This window comes from Mytilus trossulus, chromosome 4 (assembly GCF_036588685.1).
Source record: "Mytilus trossulus isolate FHL-02 chromosome 4, PNRI_Mtr1.1.1.hap1, whole genome shotgun sequence".
Lineage (NCBI taxonomy): Eukaryota > Metazoa > Mollusca > Bivalvia > Mytilida > Mytilidae > Mytilus > Mytilus trossulus.
The window spans coordinates 30,558,482-30,586,365 of NC_086376.1; the positions used below are offsets into that span (position 1 = coordinate 30,558,482).

Sequence of the window (27,884 nt, forward strand, 5' to 3'; positions counted from 1 at the left end):
TTTTCATAACATTCATCAGATTAAAACGAAAGTGAATGTCCGGTTAAAATATTGAATAGAAGCATGTTTTCGGCTTATTTTGGAAAATTGAGGGAAAGTTATGATAACAAGACTCAGCCAGTGTCTTTAGGAATAGTCCATCGAACGCACGGGCGTGTGTGCGTACCATAACGAAAACATTGCTAATAAACATGGGGTTTCATCAAAAACGAATTCAGTTGGAAAAAGATAAAGGCCCAATCAATTATGAAATGATAAAGCATCAGAAATCAAAAGTTCTAATAAAAGACAACTAAACCCAGATTTATGTAAATTGAATAAAAGAAAATCATTCAAGTATAATTAGTTTATTTACTATTTTTTATTCATTTTACGGTTAATTAATGAATACACACACCATGCACACAGCCACTGATCAGGCACTGGTCTCAGAATTTATCATATAAAGGTAAAAGACGAGTGCCTGTGAATACACATATCCTTTTTTTGAAAAAAAATTTGTAAGGGTTCCGCGGAACCCAGTGTCTCGCCTACTTTTGCTGTAAATCACAGGCTCAACAAAAATTAGGAAAAAAATCAATAAAAATATTCCTCTTGATACTAGTTTTTGATTGTAAGAAGCTTCTGTCCAAGTTTGGTAAAAATCTAGGATAGTTAATGAATCTAATAAATGTTTTGAAAACTTTAACTGCAGACTGTATGAAGTATTAACTGGAAGAAAATCTAAGTCCATTTAAAAGAAAAATACAGAAAAAATGGAGTTATCTTTTTACAAAACTTACTTCTGGATACTATCTTATGATCATAAATAAGCTTCTGTCCAAGTTTGGTACAAACCAAGGATAGTTTAAGAAAGTTATTAAAATTCTAAAAACTTTAACCACAGAGTGAATGTAATGTTTCCCCACAGAAAAACTAAGTCCATTTAAAAGTAAATACAGAAAAAAATGGATTTTTTTTTTTACAAAATTTACTTCTGGATGCTATCTTATGATCATAAACAAGCTTCTGTCCAAGTTTTGTACAAACCAAGGATAGTTTAAGAAAGTTATTAAAATTCTAAAAACTTTAACCACAGAGTGAATGTAATGTTTCCCCGCAGAAAAAAACTAAGTCCATTTATAAGTAAAATACAGAAAAAATGGAATTTTATTTTTACAAAATTTACTTCTGGATACTATCTTATGATCATAAACAAGCTTCTGTCCAAGTTTGGTACAAACCAAGGATAGTTTAAGAAAGTTATAAAAATTCTAAACACTTTAACCACAGAGTGAATGTAATGTTTCCCCGCAGAAAAAACTATGTCCATTTATAAGTAAAATACGGAAAAAATGGAATTTTATTTTTACAAAATTTACTTCTGGATACTATCTTATGATCATAAACAAGCTTCTGTCCAAGTTTGGTAGAAATCCAGTATAGTTTAGGAAAGTTATTAAAATTTCAAAAACTTTAACCAGAGTGAATATTTGTGGACGCCGCCGCCGCCGACGGACAGTAGGATCGCTTAGTCTCGCTTTTTCGACTAAAGTCGAAGGCTCGACAAAAACTGTTTGAAACGGGACACAAATTTAACCTACAATTGCTCCTCAGTGAATAAACTAAATAAAACAGCAAGCAAATAACCCTAACCATAACCCTAAACCAAATAAAAGAGCTAAACAAAGACAGAAACATATTACATGTATTAATTTAAGATGGAAAAAAATTGGGGTTGATATTGCCTAAATATTCAATATTGTGTCGATGAAAAAACCCAATACATTAAGGAGCTTGGTGGTGAAAAACCCAATTTGATATTAACCTGAGGGGTGAATTGGAATTGATAATGCAATTAAAAAACTTTATCACCCAATTATATAAGAAAATGGTGGGTAAAAACCCCAATTTATGAATTCTTATCTGGAGCTCTGGTAGGCAGGTAGGTATAATATTTTATAATATAGATACAAAATCTGCATGATGTCATTTTTGTCTGTATTGCTTTTGTTTAAGTATTCTTTTGCTAATAAGATTCTGGGACTATAAGTATAAAGTCACAGGAAGTTATGAAAAAAAATCATCATGTAGAATGTGAAATTAATTCATATGCACTAAAAAATCAAAATATAGGGCTGTGCAGCATATTTTCAACGTTTATATGGATAGAAGAGTTTTAACTTACATGTATACTAATATTCTGTACTATGTACCTTGTATGCTTTCCACAACCTAAAGGTTTTCAGTTAGAGATAACTTTGTCATGGTAAAATTTGTCTGGGCAGACATATATTTCTAGTAGAAAAATTCTGTAAAAGGGAGACAACTTGAATTTTACAAGTCTCACAGGTAAACAAATATGGAGAATGACAAGGAAAATCAAAATTTTAAAAATGACCCAGGACTAATACTGTCGACGTTTAAATGAAATAAATAAAATGGTGACTTTGAACATCCTTGGATTTAACATTTAAAACTATTGAAACGAGAAATAAAGCATCTGTTTGAGTTATTATTTTACAATGATTTTCATCTGAGGATATTGCGTAATCACTCAGCTGATTTGTTTTCTTTTTAATTATCACGAGGCGATCAATTTTACTATTCAATCTGGAGGTTAAGGTTGGGAATGAAAGGAAGATGTTTTATATTCTTGGATAAAAAGTTGAAATATAAAAGGTAGAAAGACATCAAATGGATAAATTTATTCCAAACACATGGCCAGCTTGTGATCAGCAGTGGGTTTTTCACTACCAATTTGTTAAAATGAAGGAGATATATCTTTATAACAAAATGATATAAACAATTTAAGCTCTTTAACGATTAATTAAAAAGTGATGAATAAATATTTTCAATTATAAATAGGCTTATTGTTATGTGTTTACTTTTCTACATTGGTTAGAGGTATAAGGGGAGGGTTGAGATCTCACAAACATGTTTAACCCCGCCACATTTTTGCGCCTGTCCCAAGTCAGGAGCCTCTGGCCTTTGTTAGTCTTGTATTATATTAATTTTAGTTTCTTGTGTACAATTTGGAAATAAGTATGGCGTTCATTTTCACTGGACTAGTATATATTTGTTTAGGGGCCAGCTGAAGTACGCCTCCGGGTGCAGGAATTTCTCGCTACATTGAAGACCTGTTGGTGACCTTCTGCTGTTGTTTTTTATTTGGTCGGGTTGTTGTCTCTTTGACACATTCCCCATTTCCATTCTCAATTTTATTATAATCTTTCACATGATTTTCAACTTACAGCTGCCATGATGTCCTGGGAAGTCCATATTTTACAAAATTATGACGTGATGATAAACATTAAATTGACCAGTCATTTGAAAGTCATCACATAAACCGTTAAAACTGGCCCTTTATATTATACAATTACTGTCTTTTGATGTCAGAGGTAAATTATAGTATAGTTTTATTGCATTTTGAAAAAGTGATATTTACTGATGCCAATAAACTGCTGAAGTGAAAATTAGTTTTTTAAAAGTCAATCTAAACTGTGCATGATCTAACCATGTATGTCACATATATCATGTATATTGACCAAAATAAAAAAAGACTGTGGGTCACTTGTTTATTCCATATTCCAAAATAAATGCATGAAATGGCATTTAAACGGCAACTTAATTCACATCAAACTTTTTTATCAAAATTATTTAGTAAAAGAGGGACGAAAGATACCAGAGGGACAGTCAAACGGAGTGTCATATATCGAAAATAAAATGACAACACCAAGGCTAAAAAAGAAACAGACAAACAAACAATTAATAGTACACATGACACAACATAGAATAAGCATGCAACATTTTGAGCAGTGATCATGGTGATAATTATTTTTCTGCAGCTGAATATATACTTATTTATACAAAATCCCATCAGTATAAAAAAAAACTAATAAAGTCTTATCATAAAGGAAAAAATAAAATTTATATCTGTGTAGAGTGGGGTGCTCATATTCGCCGTGGACACAATTTCACCGTTTTCTGATTTTGGGGTGTAAAAACTTCAAAGGATGGTTTAAATGGAAGAAATATGCTGTTAAATTATATTTTTATAACAAATATGATTATTTTTGAAAATGAGACTAAATTTTGGCACTCATGGCAAAGGATCAAAAAAGGGTAACCATTTTCAGCCAATTTCCTAAATGACAAAAACGATTTCAAAGAAGCATTTCTTAGTAATGCATTGACTGATTGCCCTAACTTTTAGTTTTTTACACCTTTCAAATGTCTGCTATTTGTCTATAATGAAATTTATTTGATAAATATTGTTAAAAGCTGCAGTTGTTTGGTTTTAAATAGATATGTAAAAACGGCGAATATGTGTCCCCCATTGACAAAAAATTAGGAAATTTCTAACACCCTTTTAAATCCAACTTTCACTCAAAACACACATTTTCAAGCTAAGAATATTTTGCATTTGAAGTTAATATCTTCATACATGTAAACCTCCCTCCCGTTTTCAGGGGTCTCCTCCCGTCCTCCCGTTCAGGAGAAAAAACTCCCGTGTATGAAATATTTCATGAATGAAAATTTTCAGACGCCATATTTGATCATTTCTTACTACTGTACGGGTGTAATTGACACCTGTGTTAAATTTTACCTGTACATCAAAGAAGATGTATAATTAATTGGCTTCACTTGACAGCTGGGGTGTCAAACATATTGGTTATCAACAATGTTTACCTCTGGCTAACTGCCGTTGTGTTATAAAAACGATGTGTATTGGGAATATTGAAATACATTTTTGTTACTTCCCTTTGTTTTATCCTGTTTTCAGTTATTTTGCTTTTAAAAATGTAAATTGTAAAAAGACTATAAATGATTAATATTTTAATCAAATAATCATAAACGGATGTTGATTAAATGAATTTAAATGTTCTGGGACAAATAAAAAAATATAAATTTATAAATTATTTTAGCAATCTAGACCTCCTTTCAAGGATTAAATTGAAGTTTATATTATAAATCTGTTTCTCATTATTGTGATTGGAACATACAATATGTACATTTAGACTTATAAATTTCTAGTTAGTTTAATTGGAATTATAAAACCTTGGGTTTGAGAATTGTAGATGTTAGAATATATATAAGATTTTATTGTGTAAGCTAGAAATAGCAAAACATTTTAAAATGTTAAAAGTCTTTTTAAGTTTTCTACAAATAAGACTGGCATAATGCTTAAAAGCCATGCAGTACTACTGTTAGTGTTTGTTATTTTTTTAATTAATTTATGATGTTGCAAACAAACATGTAGAGCTTATTTCTTTCTTATTTGTCTATACATTTACCAATGATAAGGAGATGGAGACATGAATAAAAATCTATACAGATAAGATAGATAAATATAATGATTTATTTGCAAGAAGTGAACAATCATTTATCAAAAACAAAACAAAACTAAACAGATTCTTCTTAATATTTTATTTTATTCAAATAGAAAGGCAATAAGGGTACTTTAAACATATTACAATTTGTAGAAAAAACACAATTTCTACTTCATATGGTTACATTTACGACAAAATTTATGTCGATAAAAAACCTCCTGATCTGAGTCCTAATCTCCTGACCAAAATTTCCAAATCTCCTGATCTGAGTTTCACAGTCCATCACATGTATGTATCTTCATTTAGAAATATCAGTATACTTCAAAAACATAAAGACCTGAACATAAACTGAAGAAAACATGGAAAGATATGGCAAAAAATGAGCACCCCACTCTATTGGTATTTTTTAATATTATATTTTTTTATATCACATGCTCCACAAGTTTTCAACGCATAAATAAAAATATAACTAGAAAAAAATCAAAAGCGCACCACATATTAAGTTTCTGAAAAAAAAACATTTATATTTATCTTATAAAGAAATTAAGAATGTTGAGGGAGCATGATGCTGAATTATAAAGTTATATTTATTCATATAAGGACTCCCTAGAAAAAAATAGTAAAATTGCTGTTGCCAGGCTTTTGCAATGTCAGAGTATAATCTTTATTTTAATATGCATTCTATGCACGAATTTATTTTGTTATGCAGATGTAGGACATAATTCAACTTGTACTTGTTTTCGCAGTAAACAGGTTTTGTTCAATCAATAAATTATCAAAATGGCCGTCGAGTTATCTTCCGGATCAATAACAAAAACTGTGTCACTTAACTGTCGACGATTCAGTGTGTTATTTCGGATGGAAATCATGTATTATTGCAATAGTGCATCAGTTTTAGAATGTTGTTTTTGATAGTATCTTACCATTGGTTACGTTATCGATGTTTTGAAAGTATGTTGACTAGTTGGAGAAAGATCATCCTCTTTTTTTTTTTCGATCAGCATGTCACGTGATCTATCCCACAATTCTCGAAAACCGCTTGACAAGTAAGGTAAACATGTGAAATGATCTGAAATGAAAGTACAAAAATAACTTATTTGGCTTGTACAAGATTGATAAGGTTAATACAAATTTATAAATATTACAAATGTTGAAAATCTATACATAGGTAAAATATTAGAACTAACATTTCCATATAAACCTTCCTCCCCCTTTTTTACCCTTAGCATTTGCTTAGTGATTACAAAACAATTTACTGACATACTGTACACACTTGCCCATATATTATACAATGTATGTCAGACTTACATAAAAGATTTTTAACATTCTACATTCAAAGCAGATCATGAGATGCTCAATAATGTTTATAGTGAAAAATATATATCATGAATGACATTTAGAAAGAACCTCATTAAGTTATCATACTGCGAAATATAGTCATTCCTTCCCTATCTATTCCTTACCCGAAAAAGAATATTTCATTCCTGACCATTTCGTACTAGATCTGCTTACCCTTCCGGAGCAACTGAGATCACCCCTGTCAGGGTAACTACTTGTACAAGTTAATTATTTTTAATTACTTGAAGAAGTAATATTAATGAGGGTGGTAAAAGGGGTTGCTTGCACATAAAAAATGTGAAATAAGACATATTTTCATGGTGAACGCGAAATAATTTCTGTCATGATCGTTGCATGAAAAATAAAGAATTTGATGTGAACCTTTTGTGACTGAGTCACTGTCTTCTTGTATATATAAATTCTCTGTTTATCTTGGATATTCCTGATTTAGTATACACATTTATGATATAAATGGTTTACGCCTTTTAAAAAAGTATTTCTTGACAATCCCTTTCAAGTGTTTGAATTTTATTTGAAAAATACTGAGCACGCAAAATAAGTACTTATTAGAAAATCATGATGCATGTTACCTAAAATTAAATAAGCAGACCATGTTGAACGAGGCACCTGCCTTGCACGACTGAAAGTCAAATAAAAAAGTGAAAACATGTTGAACGTGATCACCTTGCACGAAAATAGACCTTTACCACCCTCATTAATAGGAAGTCTCATTTGGGGGTTCCGATCCAGGATCCCGCTTACTGTTTTGTCAGATTCCTGTATCCCGCTAACACTATGTACGTAAGCAATTCTCATTTTTTTTGTCATTTCCCGGGTCCCGCAAGACCTCATTTCCCGTTTTCACGCCATAATAATTTGACTTTCACGCTTACGAAAAATCAGCAATCCCGCGTCACACTTAGACCCCAATGAGACCCACCTAATATACTTACATAAGTAAAGTTGTAGGCTACTTATACAAGTGAATTTTATTTACTTATATAGGTACAAAAAAATATTGGCTGAGTTATGTCCCTTATCATGCTTATAGACATTAATTTTTTTTTACTTGTATAAGTAAAAAAGTCATCGACCTATCTTCTTTTATTGAATTTTTAGGATTTCTTTGCTCTTATATAATTTTAAGTTATCTGCCCTTTGCAGATGCATTTACTAATCATTTAAGGTTAATAACATGGGCATGAAAATCCCATTTGTCTGTTATCTTCAGAACACTGCTCATTTACAAGCGCCCAAGGGGCAATTTTTGAAGGCCTTGCGCAAGTACTTTTAAAAGATCTGTGTGCAACTAGTTTCTTTGTTGAATTAATGAAATGAAACATTGAACTCCATTTGAAAAATATGAGCTAACCTAGGAAAAAATCATTAAAGCCCTGATTTTACTGCATCTCAAAACTTGAGAATTTTTGTAGGATTGTAAGAAAAATTTACTTGTATAAGTAAATTTTTGAGAAAATTAAAGGGAGATTATATAAACATTATTAATTTACTCATATGAGGGAGGGTAGGAGGGTCCTGGCCACCGTTTCACAAAGGGTCGTAAATCGTGAAAAAGGTCGTACGACCATTTTAACGATTTGGACCGTTTCGCAAATATTTACGATTTACGACCTACGAGGAATATTGGTCGCAAATTCCCGACTGGGTTTAAGCAGTCGTAGAACGGTAAATTTGGCAAAGGCGGGAATATTAATGGAAGTCGTAGACTTGCGTGAGGTTCAATTATCAATTGAACATTAAGATGCCACAATTCCAGCCCGTTTGCGGGTGTTAAATCCTTTTATTATTTAATAATTTGAACTCCTGCCATTTTGTCACAATCACTGGTAAACAATTTATCTCCCTTGAAAGATTTTTAAAATAAAAAAAACAAAACGGTAAACGGTCATGTATTACGATACGTGTTTTTAAACTTTGAAGTTGAATATCCATCCTGAGAGGTTTCATATTATAAATAGGCATTCTTATATACATGGAATGTACTTCATATAAAAAAAAATGTTTAGTAGTGCAGTAGAAAGGTCCTGACAATGAAATTTGAACATTTGATTTGGTATGTGAACAAATTATGATGAAAATACACAGAGATAAGAACACAACAATCATCCCAACTTAAAAAAAAATGAAGACCTCCTGTTTTTGTTTATCTCACGAGGTCAACATCAGACAATCGTTAAATTGGAATATTTTGTTTATAAATACCTTTTTCATTTTTCTAGTACACACACAGAAACAAAATTGCAAGTATTTCAGGACAACAATATCCATTGAATTCATTTCACATCATGGTCACGATGTTACAAAAAATCTTTTTTCCATCTTGTTTATGCTCAACCCGACCAGGAACAGAAGTTATTAGAACAAAAAGAAGCATTCAATACTTATAATTACATTTTTTAGCTAGGATCATGAAAACACGATTTTTATCAAGTTTTATTTAATTCACCTGTGCACTTTATTGTGGGACCTCGTGTCGCCATGAATGATAAATGTTATTGACTCATGCAATTGCTTACGGAGTAACATGTGATGTGCAGTTAGCCAATCAGAATATCGTATTATAATAAAACATACATCTAATGTAATTATATACAAATATTAATATAATATATGACAACAAACAAAAGTAAACAATTACATCACCACAATATAATAGTAGCTTTTAAGGTGAGGTTGATTTCTATGTAATGAATTCATCCCCCACACACAATCTCAGTAAATGTCTCAGAAACAAATCCCATGAATGTACCTTTATATAATTTTACCTCACTCTCAGGTATAGACTAGAGATAAGATTTTTTTTTCTGATACTAGTGCTTGTGATCATCCACCAGAACTTGCGGTCATCAGATGCTGGGTCAGCAGTTCTGTACTTGTATTTATATATTGAAATACATCACACTTGGTCCGAGACCACAATTATTTAGTAGTGCATTTCTTTTAGAACATAAAGGAAAATTAAAAAAATCCCACCTGTGCTTTCTCAAAGAAACTTTTACAGTGTGGTGTACTAAATTTGGGACAAATTATATCAAAATCATAGAAAACTTCATCGTCTCTAACTCAAAATATGGACAATTTTATGTTTAAGGCGTCTTGAAATCTTTTGACAGCTTCCGAAGTGTTAATTTAAAACCTTTTTTCAGCTGCACCAAATCACTACTTTCCTTTAAAAATCTGGACCCAAATTTTTTTTACAGTGTAATTTCCCCCTGCATGGTTAATGTCTGCCTTTTTTTTTTTTTTGTCTATAAACTGTAGTTAGTTTTAATGGGGAAAAAACTCAAATATTGGTAAAAAAAAAGTCGTCATTCCCAAGACTGAATTTTGGATTGTGATTAAAATAGTTGACAAGCATAGGTTTTTGACACAGAATGAATTTGTTCTAATGAACTTAATTTGTTTTTGCTTTGGAGTAATTCTTTCTGCTGTTGGATATTAATCCCCTAAAAAAACATTCTATTTAATTTCTAAAATCTGAAATTAGAACCAGATGCTCTGCTGGGCGTAGCTTTATACGACCATAGAGGTCGAACTCTGAACAGTTGGGACAAGTATGGACACAACATTCAAGCTGGATTCAGCTCTAAATTTGAATTGTGATTAAATAGTTGACACAGTATAGGTTTCTGACAGAAAATTTTTGTTTTGTCTTTGAGCAGTTTACTTACTGTTGAATATAAATCCTCTCAAAAAATGTTTGAAGAAATGTTCTTTTTAATTATTAAATCTGAAAAAAAAAAAAAAATTACCCCCCCCCCCAATTTTTTTACACATCCTCCTTTCCCATATTCCAAAACTGATCTCAATTCAAATTTCTAATGGAGTTTGCAACAATAACTATTCATTTTAAATACATCATAAAATATTAAGATGTAAAAAAAAAGTGCTTGATATCACTGAATGGTAAAGATTGTTTTAATCTATCAGTTGGTAGTAAAAGTGAATATACATTGTAAATTGTATAAAACAATGATTTAAGTTGATTCAACTACTATTCAGGACAAAGAAAGATAACTCCAATTAAAAAAATTCTTGCTATTGCACAATACTGTGCAATTGAAGATTTCTTGCTATTGCGCAATACTGTGCAATGAAAATTTCTTGCTATTGCACAATACTGTGCAATTGAAGATTTCTTGCTATTGCTGAATACTGTGCAATTGAAAATTTCTTGCTATTGCACAATACTTAATATAATAATTTTGGATCCTGATTTCATAGATTTCTATTAACTTATACTAAAGTTATTGTGCAAAAAGCAAGAAAAATGCTTATTTGGGACCTGTTTTTGGCCCCTAATACCTAAACTGATGGCACTAAACCTCCCCAAATCAATCCTAACCTTCCTTTTGTGGTCATAGACCTTATGTTAAAATTTCATAGATTTCTGTTTACCTATACTAAAGTTATTGTGCGAAAACTAAGAAAAATGCTTATTTGGATCCTTTTTGGCCCCTGGATCCTTAACTGTTGGGACAAATACATATAAAATCAATCTCAACCTTACTTTTATGGTCATAAACCTTGTGTTTAAATTTCATAGATTTCTATTAACTTTTACTAAAGTTAGAGTGCGAAAACCAAATGTCTTCGGACGACGACGACGCCAACGTGATACCAATATACGACCAAAAAAATGTCAATTTTAGCAGTTGTATAAAAATTGTAACCCCACCCCACCCTCACACAGGAGATTTGTACACTTAAATAGTTGACTGGAAACTACGAAAATGCTAAGAGCAAGAACCCCAAAACTCAATTCCAGCCTTCCCTTTGTAGCAAGAAACCTTGCAATATAATTCCAGAGAGATCCATACACTTAAAACACTTAAAACAAGGTATTGTCTGTGAATTTGAAAAATGCTTCTTTTTGGCCCTTTTTAGGGCCCCTTATTCCTACATCTTTGGGGAAATCAACCCCAAATGCAATCAAAGCCTTCCCTTTCACGGTAATATGGAACCTTGAGATACAATATCAGAGAGATCCATACAGTTACACACAAGTTATAGTCCTGAAACTAGAAAAATGCTTGTTTTTGGCCCTTAATTCCTAGACAGTTTGCCCTATAACCCTTAAAATAAATCACAACCTTCTACTTATATATGGTATTCAACATTGTTGGTACAATTTCTGAGCCATAGAAATACTCAAACACAACTTGTTGTCCTGAAACTATTGGCCTCTAATTCCTAAACCTGTGGGATCATAATCCCCAAAAGCAGTCCCAACCTTTCTTTCTTTTGTGGTATTGAATCTACTTATAAAATTTCAAAGAGATCCATTCACGTAAACTAAAAAGTTATTGTCTGTAAACCAAATGTGTCTTTGGACGCACCAACGTCACAGACATCCTACCATTATGATCCCAATCAAATTTTTGTGGTCGTATAAAAATAAGTCAACATGACCAAATTGGTCAATTGACCCCTTGAGGAGTTATTGCCCTTCATAGTTAATTTTTAACAATTATCATAAATTTTGTTGTAAATTTTTACAAAATATTTTCCACTGTAACTACTGGGCCAAGTTCATTTTAGATATAGGTAATTGTAAGCAGCAAGAATGTTAAGTAAAGTAAGACCTACAGACACATCACCATCACCAAAACACAATTTTGTCATGATTCCATCTTTGTACTTTAATTTTGTTTAATATGCACTTTATTATTAGACCATTGGTTTTCCCGTTTGAATGGTTTTACACTAGTAATTTTGGGGCCCTTTATAGCTTGTTGTTTGGTGTAAGCCAAGGCTCCGTGTTGAAGGCCGTACTTTAACCTATAATGGTTTACTTAAATTGTTACTTGGATGGAGAGTTGTCTCATTGGCACTCACACCACATCTTCCTATATCTACTTAAACCAAGGTGAGCAACACAGGCTCTTTAGACCCTCTAGTTAATGAATAAAACCCAAAAACTTGAAAAGGCTAAATTTTAAATTTAAAAAAAACGAAAGGGAGCTCCAGTTTATAGATATAAACAGTTCACCAAAGTTTCAGGCATATAGGTTAAAGTGTTTTTAAGTCATGTCCAACATTTTGACAACAGACAGACGGTCAACAGTGTACCATAATACGTCCCGTATAAAAAGGAAAGCACGATGGACAGCAATCTTTATAATATAACTTAACTCAATTTTCACCATATTTTTTTTATATTTCAACAGTATATAAACATGTATCTTGGTCAAAAAATAATTTCAGCTGAAATTGTCTTCAAATGAACAGAATTTGAAATTGATTTTTATTCCTCTTGTCAAGTACATATTGCCAATGAAACAAATATCAAAATTTGAATCATCCTGGAGACAGTTCACATTCTGAAGAAATAAACAAGATCTGTAGTTTATTCTTGAAGGCATCACATTCCTTCCATAAATCAGGTGTTTTTTTCATTATTAGTTTTCTTCTTGCATCAGCAGCTTCTCTCTTGCCTTTCAGTGTTTGTTTTCAACCTCTGATATCGATTCTGAATAAAAGAAGAAAATTTTGGTTGATAATTTAATAAAATAAAGACAATTGCAAAAATATTTTTCTATTATTTAGTGTATAAAAAGGTTTTTTTTCTGATATTTATCAATTTTATGAAGTATATGAGATATCTTATATGATTGGATTTTCAGATATTTATGAGTCTTCAAATATATAGCCTTTTTGTGTTAATGCGACGTAAAGCAATCAACAATCAATCAATCAATCAATCAAATATATAGATTTTAGCACTATTCCTATTCTTAACTTTTAAAGACCCTTTTTGGGCCCGAAAGTATTGTCACTTTATTCTGTTTTAACCAGATTTTCTCTATTTATAATAGAGTAGGCCTTGGTGAAACCCTTTTTTGGTCCCACAATATAGCATTTTGACCAATATGTTATTAAAAATATAATCCTTAAGCTATTTATTGGAAAGTAGAATATTATGGGTGTTTGACAATAAAATGCACATGCAGCAGGTAATAGCCCGTAATAGCATCATGAATTTGTGCAATATTACTGAAATCATCACAATTTATAAAGCATTTAGGTTAATTATAAAATTGTTTTTGTCTAAAATGGAAGTGGACACATTAGTGTTCAGTCTTAATATTTGAAAAGATGTTGTATTTGATGGTAATACATAACATATAATATTCAAAGGATGTGACTTAACATCAGTGCAGCCACCTCCATTGTAGATAAAAACATCGAAAAAGTTTTTATGGCATATTTGATAGATTTTTCATATTTAAGCTTGAATTTTATCATCTTTTACTTAAACCATTTGTAAACTTATTGAATCAACTAAAGACACTGTAGTGTTTGAAAAATGTCCAATAAGCTAGAGTTGTCCTTCAGGTCTGTAGAGCTTAAAATAAAGAGATACGGTATAATTGATAATAAGGCAACTTTCCACTAGAGTCAAAATGAAGTGGTAGTAAACAATTATAAGCCACTGAACAGCCTTTAACAATGAGAATAAAAAGGGCACAAGTTTATTTGACAGAAAAAGGTAGAACCTTCAACATTTGGGACAAGTACAAAATGTAACGTCACAAAATAAATGCTTGAAACAGCTCTGAACTTGGATTTCTTTTATATATTAGTCACAACATAGGTTGCTGACACAGAAGGAATGTGGTTGAGGAACTAAAAAAATTGAAGTTTAACATGTACCTACATGTATTATGGTCCAATATCCAATATCTTAGTACATGATTTGATTCAGCATATCAAAGAACCCCAAGAATTTAATGTACGTGGACCAATTTGAATGGCACCATAAATCCTAAATCTAAATGCACGGTTAGATTTAATTTCATCATTCAACATATTGAAGAAACCCATATATTTAGTTTTTATAGGAATCAAACACAAAGTTTATTTTGGACTTAAATGTAGACTTATTTAAAAAAAAACATGCCAAAATTCAAAAGTTAAAATACACAGTTAGATATACATAAGATATCTTACTTAGATTATAATTCATATAAATAAGTTTATAAGATTTCTGATCCAGAAATCCCGAAATCCTAGGCTTAAAAAACATGAAATCAAGAGGTCCTGAAATTTGTAAAATGAATTGCAGGATCCTGACAGCGTCAATCCCAAAATCCCGAGCTTAAAAACACCCGATCCTGGAGTCCCAATAAAGGTCCTACCCCTCTTATATATATAAGTATATTTTTTTTTACTTCTTCAAGTAAATAAAAATAACTTGAACAGTAGTACCCCTGACTTCCTAGTTTTTGGTGGGGTTTATGAGGTTTATTCTTTAGTTTTCTATGTTGTGTCATGTTTATTATTGTTTGTCTTTTTCGTTTTGAGCCATGGCCTTGTCAGTTTATTTTCGATTTATGAGTTTGACTGTCCCTCTGGTATCTTTCGTCCCTCTTTTTCATATATATTATACCTGATGAAATATTTTATGTTCGGCATTTCCTTCCAATTACATGAATTATGATGGATTAAATATCTGTGTATGCTATTTCGTTACTTTATGAATTATATTTAAAAGTTCAAACATGTATAATGTATGCCATACTGCACCTCATGAATTATTTATATGCATGTCACAAAGTGGACCATTTTGTACCCTATAGATAACAATTATATATACATGGCTCCTTCTTTTTTAAAATTGAATATCAGCTTGTGTCCCTTTTCACTGTATTTCCTGGCAAAAACAAGTTCATATAAACTGAAAAAAGTTGCAGATAATTATTCCTCTTTAGGTTAATCTACCTATATATATTTTTAGAATTGAAAAAATTAATAAGAAACTACCATACAGCTCGATCTATCTTCAAAAATGCATAGATATTAATAAGTCTGTAAGGTTTTATGGTTGTGGATCTGGAACTCTATATTGTTGATATGCATCTTTCTTGTACGTCATTCATATATGTATAGTGCCAGGCCTGTAGCCAGGAATTTCCAAGGGGGGTGGTTATTTGGACTCATGAACTCAACTTTAACAGTCACAATTTGAACAGAACCTTGACTTGAACAGTGGTTATTTGGTTTCAAGAGGGGGGAGGGGGAACCAACCTGGCTAGGGGTATGAGTGCTCTTGATAGATTATCACATCTATGATATCCCAAAGGTTTGAAAAAGTAATGTGAGGGTTCACATTAAAATAACAAAAATACTGAACTCCAAGGAAAATTAAAAATGAAAATCCTGTAATTATTAAAATGTCAAAAATCAAAAGCTCAAACACATCAAACCAATGGATGAAAACTTTCATATACTGTCATGACTTGGTACAGGTATTTTTATATATATGTAGATAATGATGGATTGAACCTGATTTTATAGTTTCATTGTATCTAGAGCTAAACCTGTCACTTGTATGACAGTGACATAGAATTCTATTATGTTGACAACGATGTCACATGCAAACAAAACAAAGAAACATAGTAGGTAAAAATGTCAAAAACTGGAGTAAAGCAGTCAACATTACACCTTTGTATCCTGATCTAAAGGATTTTAGTTCTGTGATCCAACTATTTTCTATCCTGATCTAAAGGATTTTAGTTCTGAGATCCACCTGTTTTCTATCCTAATCATGGCACCATGAATCATACAAAGTGGTTGATTTAAAGAAATGAAGACAATATATTGATCAGTTGATCTATCCTGCGTTCCAAAGCCAATGCATTGCTTCTAGACAAGGAGAACTGAAGATAGATTAAGGGTAGTCCAAAAGTAAAGGTCCATCTTGTGCTATTAATGGCAATGATATGGTTGCTTTATGTATAATTGATCCATCTTCAATGTATTGGCTTTTTAAAAGATGAAGTAAGATAAGGTCATTTATGTTTGACCTAATGTTGAGCATAAGTTAAATATCTTAATTGATCAAATTAAAAATGTATATGTGGAATGTGACAAAGAGTCCATTTCAATGTATCAGATTTGATAAATCACCAAATTATATAAATTATGTTGGTACGATTTTATAATGTACCTTTAAATACACACAGGAAGTTTAAATAAATGTCAAGCAGGTACACTGAAATCCACATTTGAAGGATCAAGATTACCCATAAAATATTAAAATGAAATAAAATTCAGTGACAAGTAAACCAGTTATACTGGTAATGGAAATGATAAACAATCAAATGTTTAAAAAAAATGTGCTGGAATTGTTCCCCCTTTTCATTCATTTATTTACATGTATAGTATTCATGTACTATGTTTGATAATGCTATGTTAATGGTTATATATATGATTATATTATTATTATAAGCAATTTCAGCTATAACACTATTTGTAATAGAGGTGTTCCCCCTTGTTTCTTTTATTGTGGTGTCAGTTTACATGTAGATAGTTGTAATGTTTATAAGCATGAGAAGGGGATGTCCCAGCCACGGGAAACCCCCAGCCACATACATTTTTTTCATAATGTGATTTTTTGTTATAACCAGATCTTGTTTACTTCAGGTGCCTATATTTATTGCAGTTAATTAATTTCTATCATGATTGATGCTATGTTTGATGTTAAATTAAAGTGACACATTTTTATACGACCGCAAATTTTGAAAAAAATTTCGTCGTATATTGCTATCACGTTGGCGTCGTCGTCGTCGTCGTCGTCGTCGTCGTCGTCGTCGTCGTCGTCGTCGTCGTCGTCGTCCGAATACTTTTAGTTTTCGCACTCTAACTTTAGTAAAAGTGAATAGAAATCTATGAAATTTTAACACAAGGTTTATAACCATAAAAGGAAGGCTGGTATTGATTTTGGGAGTTTTGGTCCCAACATTTTAGGAATTAGGGGCCAAAAAGGGCCCAAATAAGCATTTTCTTGGTTTTCGCACTATAACTTTAGTTTAAGTTAATAGAAATCTATGAAATTTTGACACAAGGTTTATAACCACAAAATAAAGGTTGGGATTGATTTTGGGAGTTTTATTTTTAACAGTTTAGGAATTAGGGGCCAAAAAAGGGCCCAAATAAGCATTATTCTTGGTTTTCGCAAAATAACTTTAGTTAAAGTAAATAGAAATCAATGAAATTTAAACACAATGTTTATGACCACAAAAGGAAGGTTGGTATTAATTTTGGGAGTTTCGGTCCTAACAGTTTAGGAATTAGGGGCCATAAAGGGACCCAAATAAGCATTTTTCTTGGTTTTCGCACCATAGCGTTAGTATAAGTGAATAGAAATCTATGAAATTTAAACACAAGGTTTATGACTATAAAAGGAAGGTTGGTATTGATTTTGGAAGTTTTGGTCCCAACAGTTAAGGAAAAAGGGGCCTTTGGGCCCAAAATTAAACTTTGTTTGATTTCATCAAAATTGAATAATTGGGGTTCTTTAATATGCCGAATCTAACTGTGTATGTAGATTCTTAATTTTTGGTCCCTTTTTCAAATTGGTCTACATTAAGGTCCAAAGGGTCCAAAATTAAACTTAGTTTGATTTTAACAAAAATTGAAACCTTGGGGTTCTTTGATATGCTGAATCTAAAAATGTACTTAGATTTTTGATTATTGGCCCAGTTTTCAAGTTGGCCCAAATCGGGGTCCAAAATTAAACATTGTTTGATTTCATCAAAAATTGAATAATTGGGGTTCTTTGATATGCCAAATCTAACTGTGTATGTAGATTCTTAATTTTTGGTCCAGTTTTAAAATTGGTCTAAATTAAAGTGCAAAGGGTCCAAAATTAAACTAAGTTTGACTTTAACAAAAAATAAATTCTTGGGCCTCTTTGATATGCTGAATCTAAACATGTACTTAGATTTTTGATTATGGGCCCAGTTTTCAAGTTGGTCCAAATCAGGATCTAAAATTATTATATTAAGTATTGTGCAATAGCAAGTCTTTTCAATTGCACAGTATTGTGCAATGGCAAGAAATATTTTATTTCACAATATTGTGAAATAGCAATTTTTTTTTTAATTAAGAGTTATCTTTCTTTGTCCAGTATAGTAAGCAAGAAATATCTGCAAGATTTTTTTTTAATTGGAGTTATCTTTCTTTGTCCAGAATCAACTTAAATCTTTATTATATACAATATACAATGTATATTCACTTTTTACTACCAACTGATAAATTTAAATAATCTTTACCATTCAGTGATAACAAGCAGTTTTTTTTACATCATGTATTTAAATGAGTAGTAATTGTTGCAAACTCCATTAGAATATTTTAATTGAAATTAGTTTTGGAATAAGGGGAAGGGGGATGTGAATAAAAAATTGGGTTAAATTTTTCTCATTTGAAATTTCATAAATAAAAAGAAAATTTCTTCAAACATTTTTTTGAGAGGATTAATATTCAACAGCATAGTGAATTGCTCTAAGAGAAAACAATTTTTTTTTTTAGTTCATTTGAATACATTCATTCTGTGTCAGAAACCTATGCTGTGTCAACTATTTAATCACAATCCAAATTTAGAGCGGAATCCAGCTTGAATGTTGTGTCCATACTTGCCCCAACCGTTCAGGGTTCAACCTCTGCGGTCGTATAAAGCTACGCCCTGCGGAGCATCTGGTTGATAATGGGCCCAGTTTTCAAGTTGGTCCAAATCAGGATCCAAAATTATTATATTAAGTATTGTGCAATAACAAGAAATTTTCAATTGCACAGTACTCAGCAAAAACAAGACATCTTCCATGCACAGTATTGTGCAATAGCAAGAAATTTTCAATTGTATAGTATTGCGCAATAGCAAGAAATCTTCAATTGCACAGTATTGCACAATAGCAGGCAATATCTAGCAAGAAATTTCAATTGGAGTTATCTTTCTTTGTCCAGAATAGAAATTGAATCAACTTAAATCATTGTTTTATACAATATACAATGTTTATTGACTTTTACTACCAAATGATAAATTAAAACAATCTTTACCATTCAGTGATAACAAGCACTTTTTTTCCATTTTAATATTTTATGATGTATTTAAATGAGTAATTATTGTTGCAAACTCCATTAGAAATTTGAATTGAGATCGGTTTTGGAATAAAGGAATGGGGGGGGGGGGGGGGGGGGGGTGAAAAAAAAATTGGGGGGGGTTCAATTTTTCTCATTTGAAATTTCATAAATAAAAAGAAAATTTCTTCAAACATTTTTTTCAGAGGATTAATATTCAACAGCATAGTGAATTGCTCCAAGGCAAAACAAAAATTTTAAGTTCATTAGACCACATTCATTCTGTGTCAGAAACCTATGCTGTGTCAACTATTAAATCAAAATCCAAATTTAGAGCTGAATCTAGCTTGAATGTTGTGTCCATACTTGCCCCAACCGTTCAGGGTTCAACCTCTGCGGTCGTATAATGCTGCGCCCTGCGGAGCATCTGGTTATTTTTAGCACCTTGCTAAACAGTGGTCAATTAAACTTACCATCTGATAGATGACAAATTTTCCTTTTATATTCATTAATATCTATCATGAGCATATTTTCAAATATCTGTTTATCTAAACATTTTATGTTCAATGAAAGTAAAACATATTGACATAAAAATATTAAGATCAATTAAGAAAATTGATGTTGGGATTCAAGAATTATTTATTTTTATGTTGAGAACAATTTAGGATGCATTAAAAATGAAAATATGGATGATTTGATGGTAAATTATTGCTGGATCCAAGTACTGTTTGTATTTTAATGTTTTTTGGTGTTTTTTTCAGATATTCATGATCACAAGTTTACAATAAAGACACATACTCAGTTTATGTTCTATATAAATGCATTTCATCAAAAGGATGGACCTTCAAACAGAATACTTTAACATGGTATGGTGAGGTGAGTGAAATATTACTGCAAAAATTGGTGATTGTTTAGTGATATTGAAATTTAACTTGATGTTTAAAGGGAAATAACTCAAAAAATAATTTAAGATTAAATTCCACTGAAAAATATTAAGTTATGTCCCTTTCTTTATATATTTTGTGACATTGGTTTTTTTTTGTCTGTGTATCTGGGATGGTTTATGCGGGTGCCTGTGTGAGTTCTAAATTTCTCCCATGTTTTTAAACAAAATCACAGTATAATTTTTATTGTTTAGCCTGCCATATTTAGAACATATATATGATAAGTGAAGAAGGTGGGACATTTCAGTGTGTGCAATCTTGTTGTTGAATATGCACAGTGTCTTAATTAAACCTTAGAATTTCAAACTGTTGTTTCATGCCTAAGTTTTCTTGCCAAAAGTAATTATATAAAGATAGTGACTATAAACCTGAATTAACATTGCGATGAACTTGTAGGTTCTGACCACTCTTAGATTTTTGGCAAAAGGGGATTGTCAGTCGGAGGTGGGTGATAACCATGGCATATCCATGTCATCTGCATCAAGGATAATACATAGTGTACGCTCTGCAATCAACTCGTGCTTACCCAATATACAATTTCCAAGAGCTGCAGATCTTACAGCCATCACAGAAGGTTTTTAGAAGATTGCCACATTTCCAATGACAAACAGTTGTCAATTTTACCAGCTGATATATGGCAAATTTCACTTTTATATTTAATCATAAACATCAATCAATGAGCATATTTTCAAATATCTTCTTAAAATTTTATGACCAATGAAAGTAAAAACATTGACATACAAATAGTAAGATCAAATAAGAAAATCAAGTGTTGGGATTCGAGAAAGGTCTCTTTTTTGTTGTTGGTAAATAACAATTAAGGATGGATTGCAATTAAAGTGAAAAAATATTAATATGATTTGCTGATCTGATGAATTATTGCAGGAACCAAGTACTAGCTGTTTGTATTTTAATATTTTTTGGTGTTTTTTTTTTAAATGTTCACTGGATTACAATTAAGACACATACTCAGTTTATGATCTAAATAAATGCATTTCATCATAAGAATGTACCATAGATCAAAATACTACTGCCATAGTGAGTGTATAGCTAGATAACAATTTAACCTGATGTTCAATATGAAATAACTAAAAAAATAATTTAAGATTTAAATTCCACTTAACATTATCCAGTTATATCCCTTTGTTAAAATGTTTGAACTTTGGAGACACTGTTTTGTTTTGTCTGTGTATCTGTTCCACAAAATTTGTGTAAATACCAAATCTAACACAGTAAATAAGAATAAATATTTTGTTATCAGTCTACTGAAAAATCATGTGAACACTGCTAGCTGGTGAATGTTTAATAAGTTCCTAAAATATACCCAATGATACATTTATGACCATTTGTTAGAAATCTGGTGGATTATCCAATATGCATTCAAACATGAACTAACTAAAAATATAAATTGTTATGCCCCACCTAAGATAGTAGAGGGGCATTATGTTTTCTGGTCTGTATGTCCGTTTGTCCCACTTCAGGTTACAGTTTTTAGTCGAGGTAGTTTTTGATGAAGTTGAAGTCCAATCAACTTGAAACTTAGTACACATGTGCCCTATGATATGATCTTTCTAATTTTAATGCCAAATGGGAGATTTTACCTCCAATTTCACGATCCACTAAACATAGAAAATGATAGTGTGAGTGGAGCATCCAGGTACTATGGACACATTCTTGTTTTTCTATAAAAAGTTTTGTGAAGAAAAATGGTTGAATATTGTCTACATTGTATATATGATCCTCTTTATGAAGAATGGTTAATGACCCCTAATCAACTTCAAACATAGCTGCCACCATTGCTGAAATGAATTAGAAAATATTATTAAGAGAACATTTAACAGCATAGTGTAGTGGGGAGAGCATTCTGTTGATCCAGTCTATGGCCGTTTCTAGCAATTTACTTAGGATACAAAATGTATAAATTTGTTTATGATACAAAATGTATCAATTTATTTATGATACAAAATGTATAAATTTATTTATGATACAAAATGTATAAATTTATTTATGATACTAAATGTATAAACTCAAACATTCAGATATCAAAATAACCATAATGATATGTATATCAATAACCTAAATAACCATACTCATCACAAAAACTTTTAAAAAAAATTTACACATTAGCTATATATATACCTGTATTCGTGGTGTATGCATTTTACCAATATATTGATATATTTTCAGGAGATTAAATTTGAAATTGTAACCATTGACCAGTAGTAATAATGTTTAATGTTTCCTGAGACATTATCATATCTGCCATGATTGGAGATTCATATAAGGTATGTTGAATAATAAATAATGACTCCTATGTCTCTTAGTTCTTTTCTTACTGTAACTTATAAAAATATATTGTTATACAGTATATGACTTGAACTAAGAAAATTATGAAACAATTTGAAAAATAATCTGTGACCAGGAGTGGAAAGGATATGTTACGCCATGTCATGTGAGACATTTAAAATTGCTGAAATAGTAACATAATGAATGAACTTACGTATCTGACTAACTTCAAACCACGTAAATATTCATATTTCGTATCAATGCTACTCATTTGATTCTGTAGAGGCATAGTAATGAAAGGTACTATCAGTACTTTGATTGGCATTACGTGTCCTGCATCGGTTTTCAGGTAGGCTGTTGTCTTTTCTTAAGTGTCTCATGGTTTTCTCTTTACCTTCAAATGCTGATAACTGTGTAATTTCTGTTCCCTCTATCTGTAAGTAAAGTTTATTGGTTAATACCTCCTGCAGTAAAAACAATCTTTGCGCTCCTTTGTCAAGGAGAATATTCGTATCCATAAAGTGCTGGTTTGATCCAACTTGTGCTACCGCTGTTTTCAACAGTGGGACTTAAGTACATACATACAGAAGGACAAGGGTAATACCTAATGCCCCCTCTGCTGTTGCGAGGGGCATTAAAAAAAAATGTTTTTGACTCTAAGATGACTTCTACAAACTGGAAAATGTATGACTTGATAATGCCTGACTTTAATAACTAGAGGCTCTAAAGAGCCTGTGTCGCTCACCTTGGTCTATGTGCATATTAAACAAAGGACACAAATGGATTCATGACAAAATTGTATTTTGGTGATGGTGATGTGTTTGAAGTTCTTACTTTACTGAACGATTTTGCTTCTTACAATTATATCTATCATGAACTTTGCCCATTAGTAACAGAGAACTATATTTGGTAAAAATTTACATAAATTTACCAAATTAATGAAAATTGTTAAAAATTGACTATAAAGGGCAATAACTCCTTAAGGGGTCAATTGACCATTTAGGTCATGTTGACTTATTTGTAGATCTTACTTTGCTGAACATTATTGCTGTTTACAGTTTATCGCTATCTATAATAGTATTCAAGATAACCAAAAACGGCAAAATTTCTTTAAAAATTACCAATTGGAGGGCAGCAACCCACCAACCAGTTGTCCAATTCATCTGAAAAATTCAGGGCAGATAGATATTGACTTGATTAACAATTTAACTTCTTGTCAGATTTGCTCTAGATGCTTTGGTTTCATAGTTATAAGCAAAAAACTGCATTTTACCCCTATGTTCTATTTTTAGCCGTGGCGGCCATCTTGGTTGAATGGCCAGGTCATCGGACACATTTTTCAAACTAGATACCCCAAAGATGATTGTGGCTAGTAGTTTCAGTGGAGATTTTGTAAAAGATTCAAACTAGATACCCCAAAGATGATTGTGGCTAGTAGTTTCAGTGGAGATTTTGTAAAAGATTAAGATTTATGAAAAATGGTTAAAAATTGACTATAAAGGGCAATAACTCCTAAAGGGGTCAACTGACCATTTTGGTCATGTTGACTTATTTGTAGATCTTACTTTGCTGAACATTATTGCTGTTTACAATTTATCTCTATCTATAATAATATTCAAGATAATAACCAAAAACAGCAAAATTTCCTCAAAATTACCAATTCAGGGGCAGCAACCCAACAACCGATTGACCGATTCATCTGAAAATTTCAGGGCAGATAGTTCTTGACCTGATAAACATTTTTATCCCATGTCAGATTTCCTCAAAATGCTTTGGTTTTTGAGTTATAAGCCAAAAACTGCATTTTACCCCTATGTTCTATTTTTAGCGGTGGCGGCCATCTTGGTTGGTTGACCAGGTCACGCCACACATTTTTTAAACTAGATACCCCAAAGATGATTGTGACCAAGTTTGGATTAATTTGGCCAAGTAGTTTCAGAGGAGAAGATTTTTGTAAAAGATTACTTTAATTTACGAAAAATGGTTAAAAATTGACTATAAAGGGCAATAACTCCTAAACGGGTCAACTGACCATTTTGGTCATGTTGACTTATTTGTAGATCTTACTTTGCTGAACATTATTGCTGTTTACAGTTTATCTCTATCTATAATAATATTCAAGATAATAACCAAAAACAGCAAAATTTCCTCAAAATTACCAATTCAGGGGCAGCGACCCAACAACCGATTGACCGATTCATCTGAAAATTTTAGGGCAGATAGATCTTGACCTGATAAACATTTTTATCCCATGTCAGATTTCCTCAAAATGCTTTGGTTTTTGAGTTATAAGCCAAAAACTGCATTTTACCCCTTTGTTCTATTTTTAGCCGTGGCGGCCATCTTGGTTGGTTGACCAGGTCACGCCACAAATTTTTTAAACTAGATACCCCAAAGATGATTGTGGCCAAGTTTGGATTAATTTGGCCAAGTAGTTTCAGAGGAGAAGATTTTTGTAAAAGATTACTTTAATTAACGAAAAATGGTTAAAAATTGACTATAAAGGGCAATAACTCCTAAACGGGTCAACTGACCATTTTGGTCATGTTGACTTATTTGTAGATCTTACTTTGCTGAACATTGTTGCTGTTTACAGTTTATCTCTAACTATAATAATATTCAAGATAATAACCAAAAACAGCAAAATTTCTTCAAAATTACCAATTCAGGGGCAGCAACCCAACAACCGATTGACCGATTCATCTGAAAATTTCAGGGCAGATAGTTCTTGACCTGATAAACATTTTTATCCCATGTCAGATTTGCTCTAAATGCTTTGGTTTTTGAGTTATAAGCCAAAAACTGCATTTTACCCCTATGTTCTATTTTTAGCCGTGGCGGCCATCTTGGTTGGTTGACCGGGTCACGCCACACATTTTTTAAACTAGATACCCCAATGATGATTGTGGCCAAGTTTGGTTTGATTTGGCCCAGTAGTTTCAGAGGAGAAGATTTTTGTAAAAGTTAACGACGACGGACGACGACGGACGACGACGGACGACGACGGACGACGGACGCCAAGTGATGAGAAAAGCTCACTTGGCCCTTCGGGCCAGGTGAGCTAAAAATGAAAAAAGGGAGATATGATAAGGTCAATGAAACTTCTATCCATAAACTAAAAAAATTACTTGAAGAGGTGCTTACTTACAGGTGACTTTATAAATAATTGAAGACTGTATACTGATGTCAAGGTGTTTTGTTTGATTAGGTTGCAATCTTAGTGTTGTACACTGAACATCTCAATTCATGCATATTTATCAATTTTACTGTGGCACAAAATTTCAACTGACCATTCAGTATAATACAATTTGGTCAATATCAAGAAATTGTTTTGTTATGCAACACTTTTAATTAATAAAATCTTATTTGAAGAGTAATATCTTGATCATCAGAATGATGTTCTATTAGCATAATTTTCCTGTATATTCATTTCATTGTTACGAATATTCTCCTTGACAAAGGAGTGCAAAGATTGTTTTTACCGCAGGAGGTATTAACCAATAAACTTTACTTACAGATAGAGGGAACAGAAATTACACAGTTATCAGCATTTGAAGGTAAAGAGAAAACCATGAGACACTTAAGAAAAGACAACAGCCTACCTGAAAACCGATGCAGGACACGTAATGCCAATCAAAGTACTGATAGTACCTTTCATTATTATGCCTCTACAGAATCAAATGAGTAGCATTGATACGAAATATGAATATTTACGTGGTTTGAAGTTAGTGCACATGATGACACAGCAAGATTCATTCGAGATATAGTTGCTACATGTAGTAGGCGCAGATCACTACTGGGACATTGTAGAAGACCATATAGTACAGGGAAATGGTCCCCACAGACGTGATATTTGCTTTCAGTACCTACATACGGTAAAGAGATTGACACGTCGAACAATAACACGCTTAATATGTCACACTTTGCTGTAGAATTTAATCTAGAGAAACGTCGAAAATTGGAGTCAATAGGTTATAGTAAGGAGATAGACAAAGACGATGATGCATGTATTTATGACAAAAATAAGCAAAGACCCATCGAAACTACATCTGATTAACAAATTTAATAATACTTTTAGATATTTGGATATCAATAATGACGACTTCAGTATGTATAGTAAAGAAATTTATCCTGTTGAACTTACTTTAAATAAAGCTAATACTAACAATGATCACTGCCCTTTCCTCGATCTTGATATCTATATATATCACTTAAGGAAAGCTGAATACTATAATTTATGATATAAGAGGTGATTTTTCATTTCCTATCATTAATTATCCATTTTTAGATGGTGACAAGGTATTTTCCGGTGTTTATATATCTCAACTTGTACAATTCGCTCGTGTATGTAACAATGTTTTAGATTTTAACGAGATAAATTTATGTATTACTAAAAAATAATTACACCAGGGTTTAAGGACATCATTCATAAATATAGCTGAACATGCAGACTTCTTATATACGTTCAGGTATTTCACATCCAATTTTTTATGGAAGTATTCTTTATAAAGCACAAAGGTGTCAGTATTCACCTCGGAAACTAACAAAACCTTTCCATAGACTAATTTAGAAGGGATATAGTTACGATACTGTTGTCAGGTCATTAAAGATTTCATATTTTGGGATTAATATTGATCCACTTTATATAGGGTCTTTGTATCGGAACTAAACACATTTATTAAAAAAACAGTTTTTGATATGACACAGGTTATGTTCTTCTCATTTATGTTATGATGGTATGATACTAAACCCTTACGGGAAGGATTGTGCCTGATGTTCATATGATGTAATCATAATCTTTCAGTCAGTTTGATTGAAGTCTGGAGCTGGCATCTCAGTGAACTGCTAGTAGTCTGTTGTTATTTATGTATTTCAGTATGAGTTAGATCTATTTATTTCCATTTAACTATTGTATATACTATAAACAAGGGCTTTTTTACAGTCTAATTGTATTGTAATTGTGTATTTATATATCATTAATAAAAGTGTTCACATCCACATAAATAGATATTTTGAGGTAAGAAAAAACAATATTGATAATGTTCAATAGGATAATATGGATTAATCTATAGCATCTATTTTCTTATCGTAAAATATTTATAAAACAATAAAGCCACAATGT

General features: G+C 31.7%; 1 protein-coding gene and 1 long non-coding RNA gene across 3 annotated transcripts in view; one reads left to right on the forward strand and one right to left on the reverse strand.

Annotated features, from left to right (window-relative positions):
- LOC134715089 (zinc finger protein 532-like) overlaps positions 1–6,357 on the reverse strand; it is a 22,890-nt gene extending 16,533 nt beyond the window's left edge. Inside the window, exon 1 of the mRNA XM_063576996.1 lies at positions 6,236–6,357. The gene's annotated coding sequence lies outside the window, so the exon portion shown is untranslated. The remainder of the gene's footprint in view (positions 1–6,235) is intronic.
- Positions 6,348–27,884, forward strand: LOC134715091 (uncharacterized). 2 transcript variants are annotated; one of them, XR_010106611.1, is made up of 5 exons: positions 6,348–6,432; positions 20,294–20,408; positions 20,873–21,050; positions 22,664–22,761; positions 26,280–27,884. It is a non-coding gene; the product is annotated as an uncharacterized LOC134715091 (long non-coding RNA). The 2 variants fall into 2 exon arrangements; XR_010106610.1 differs by lacking the exon at positions 20,873–21,050.